Genomic DNA, 4,175 nt, shown 5'->3' on the forward strand with positions numbered 1-4,175 from the left:
TTGGTGCGTTGGCCAGGAAATCTGCCACCACTCCTCACACCTGAGAACCAACTTGGAGGTAAGGGGATCCCCCCCTGGGGTGTGTGTGTGTGTGTGTGTGTGTGTGTATGTGTGTGTGTGTGTGTGTGTGTGTGTGTAAGTCGGCCAGCGTCTCTGTTCTGAGGATCTGTTTTCTGGAACCTGAGCTTTCAGTTTTGGTTTGCAGCAGTCCTCTCTGACCATAAGGACCAGAGGACTGTGATCAGCAGACATGTTAGGAGGATCACAGGCCCTGGGAGGTGAAGAGGCCATTGGCCTCTGTCGGTCGGTTGGTCGGAGGACTGAGTTCTGTTGTTGAAGTGGAAACTTCCTCTGCGGCTGTCCAGTTCTTTTGCCTGTTTTTGGAAGATGCGGATGGGTTGTGTGTGTGTGGATCTGTTAGTTTCTGTTTCATGAGTTTTCATTCTGTGTGTCTTTATCTATAGTTTTATCATGGAACAGATGATGACAACTCACCTTAGTTTGACTCTTGACCACTGGATTGAAGTTAAGTCTCAGGCCCATAATTTGTCAGTTGAGGTAACAAGAGACCCTAGCAGACTTTGTCTACCTCTGAGAGGCCAATATTTGGGTTTATATGGCCACCAGAGGGAACTTTTAATTCTGAGATTATCCAAGCTGTTAAGACAACTGTTTTTCAGACTGAACATGGCTCTCATCCCCATCAAGAGTCCTATATCCTTACATGGAAGGATCTGGTAGACAACCCTCCCCTGTGGGTTAAACCATGGCTAAGCAAGCCAAGAGAGCCAGGCTCCCAAGTTCTGGCCCTCAAAAATGAAAGAAAATGTTCATCCGAGGAACCCAAACCCTCTCCTCACATTTACCCTGAGATTGGGGAACATCTGGCCTGGCTAGAGTCCCAACCCATTCCACCAACCCCTTATCCAATACAGCATGCTGCAGGGGGACTTTCCACCATCCATGAAGCTCAGGCTCTGGAAGCAGAAGGGCCTGCTACTAGGACTCGAAGCCAGAGAGGAGCCACACCAGAGCAGACAGATGGGGTTGTGACCCTGCCGCTAGGCACGTTCGGTCCCCCAGTGCCAGGTGGCCAGTTGCAGCCCCTGCAGTACTGGCCCTTTTCTCCTCAGATCTTTACAATTGGAAAACTAGCCAGCCCCATTTCTCAGAGGATCCCCAAAGCCTTACAGGGTGGTGGAGTCCCTTATGTTTTCTCACCAGCCTACTTGGGATGATTGTCAACAGCTGCTGCAGACACTCTTCACAACCATGGGGCAGGAGAGAATACCGTTAGAGGCTAGAAAAAATGTTCCTGGGGCAGACAGTTGGCTCACACAGCTGCAAAATGAGATTGACACAGGATTCCCCTTGACTCGCCCCAGTTGGGACTTCAACAACGCCGAAGGTAGGGAGAGCTTGAAAGTCTATCACCAGGCTCTGGTGACAGGTCTCCAAGGTGCCATGAGACAGCCCACCAATTTGGTTAAGGTAAGAGATGTGATTCAGGGACTGACCAAACCTCCCTTGGTGTTTCTTGAAAGGCTCATGAAGCCTTCAGGTGGTTCACTCCTTTTGACCCTACCTCAGAAGCTCAGAGAGCTTAGGTGACTCTGGCCTTCATAGGGCAATCCCCCCTGAATATTAGAAAGAAACTCCAGAGACTGGAAGGGTTACAGGAAGCTGAGTTGTGTGATTTAGTGAAAGAGGCAGAGAAAGTGTATTACAAAAGGGAGATTGAGGAAGAGAAGGAATAGAGAAAGAAGAAGGAGAGAGAGGAAAGGCATGACAGAAGACAGGAAAATAATTTGACTAAAATCTTGCCTGCAGTGGTTGTAGGAGAAAATGGGAGAGAAAGGGAGAGAGAGAGAGAGAGAGAGAGAGAGAGAGAGAGAGAGAGAGAGAGAGGTTAGAAAAATTAGAAAAGGTTCTAGACAGGAAACCTGGGCAGGTCCCCACTTGACAAGGACCAGTGTGCATATTGTAAAGAGAAAGGACACTGGGCAAAGGACTGCCCCAAGAAGAGAAACAAGGTATTGAAGGTCCTAACCCTAGGGGAAGATGAAGATTAGGGAAGACCGGGTTCGGACTCCTCCCTGAGCCCAGGGTAACTTTGAAAGTAGAATTTTTGGTGGATACCGGAGAGCAGAGCATTCCATGCTGATACAGCCATTTGGGAAATTAAGAAGCAAAAAGTCTTGGGTAATGGGTGCCACAGGGCAACGGCAGTATTCATGGACTACCCGAAGAGCAGTGGACCTTGGTGTGGGCCGGGTATCCCACTTGTTTCTGATTATCCCAGAATGCCCTTACAATCTGTTAGGAACAGACATTCTGTCAAATGTAGGAGCCCAGATTCACTTTGACTCTGAACAGCCATCAGTAACTGATAAACAGGGAAATCAATTGCAAGGCCTCACTGCTAGACTAGAAGATAAGTACAGGCTCCACGAGGAGCCCTGGCTTGACCTAGACTGGAGCCTCAAATATGGACTGGTGGTTGACCCAAACTCCCTTAACTTGGGCTGAAGTATGCAGAATGGGTCTAGCGAAACATGTGCCCCCGCAGGTTATTCAGCTGAAAGCTACTACTACACCAGTATCAGTCAAACAGTACCCCATGAGTAGAGAGGCTCGGGAAGGAATTCGACCCCATATCCAAAGATTGATCCAGCAAGGCATTCTGGTTCCTGTTCAATCTCCCTGGAACACTCCCTTGTTACCAATAGGAAGCCTGGGAACCAATGATTATCAGCTGGTGCAGGATTTGAGAGAGGTCAATAAAAGGGCACAAGACATACATCCAACTGTCCCAAACCCTTATAACCTCCTGAGTCCCTTCACCTGAGAGGAGCTGGTACACCATATTATACCTAAAAGACACCATCTTCTGCCTGAGATTATATTCTACCAGCCAATCACTATTTGCCTTTGAATGGAGGGACCCCAACACGGGCAGAACTGGGCACCTCGCCTGGACCCAACTGACCCAAGGGTTTAAAAGCTCTCTGACCATCTTTGATGAGGCCCTTCATAAAGATCTGGCCAGTTTCAGGAGCCAAAACCCCCAGGTGACCCTCCTCCAGTGTGTGGATGACCTCCTAGTGGGAGCCACCCAGCAGGACTGCTTGGAAGGAACAAAAGCATTGCTACTGGAATTGTCTGACCAAGGCTATCAAGCCTCAGCCAAAAGGGCCCATATTTACAGGAGAGAGGTACACACGTCTACAGGTTCATTGATGAGAGCAGTTAAGTGGTAGAAGGTAAAAGAATGGGGCAGCGGTGGTTGAGGGAACCTGCACGGTCTGGGCCAGCAGCCTGCCAGAAGGAACCTTAGCACAAAAAGCTGTGCTCATGGCCCTTATGCAGGCCTTGTGGCTTGCCAAAGGGAAATCCATAAACATCCACATGGACAGAAGGTATGCTTTTGCAATTTCACATGTGCACGGGACTATCTATAAACAAAGGGGGCTGCTTACTTCAGCAGGGAAGGAAGTCAAAAACAAAGAAGAACTTCTAAGCTTGCTAGAAGCCTTACATTTGCCAAAAAGACTGGCCATTATACATTGCCTTGTGCACCAAAATACCAAAGATTTCATCTCAAAAGGGAATCCAATGGCCAAGTTAGCCAAGCAGGCAGCCCAGGGTGTCAACCTGCTGCCTGTAGTAGAGAAGTCCAAAACCCCAGAACTCAGATGACTGTATACTCTAGAAGACTGGCAAGAGATAAAGAAATTAGATGGGTTCTCTGAGACTCCAAAGGGGACTTATTATACCTCAGATGGGAAGGAGGTTGAACCCAACACAGAAGAGTTAGAATATGTGCAACAGATACATTGTCTAACCCACCTAGGAGCTAAACATCTGCAGAAACTTGTAAGAACATTCTCTTATGTTCTGAGACTACTGGGGGTGGCCGACTCAGTGATCAAACATTGTGTGCCTTGTCAACTGGTTAATACTAATCCTTCAGGAATGCCTCCTAGGAAGAGATTGAGAGGAAGCCACCCAGGTCCTTACTGGGAAATGAACTTCATGGAGGTAAGGCCAGTCAAATATGGTAACAAGTACTTATTAGTTTTTATAGATACCTTTTTAGGATGGGTAGAGGCTTACCCTATCAAGAAGGAGACCTCAACTGTGGTGGCTAAGAAAATACGGGAGTAAACATGGGC

At 48.0% G+C, this 4,175-nt stretch overlaps 1 pseudogene; it reads left to right on the plus strand.

Annotated features, from left to right (window-relative positions):
• The first annotated feature begins 471 nt into the window (after positions 1–471).
• LOC127235822 (uncharacterized) lies at positions 472–3,260 on the plus strand (annotated as a pseudogene).
• The last annotated feature ends 915 nt before the right edge of the window (positions 3,261–4,175 follow it).

This window comes from Phodopus roborovskii, unplaced genomic scaffold (assembly GCF_943737965.1).
Source record: "Phodopus roborovskii unplaced genomic scaffold, PHOROB, whole genome shotgun sequence".
Lineage (NCBI taxonomy): Eukaryota > Metazoa > Chordata > Mammalia > Rodentia > Cricetidae > Phodopus > Phodopus roborovskii.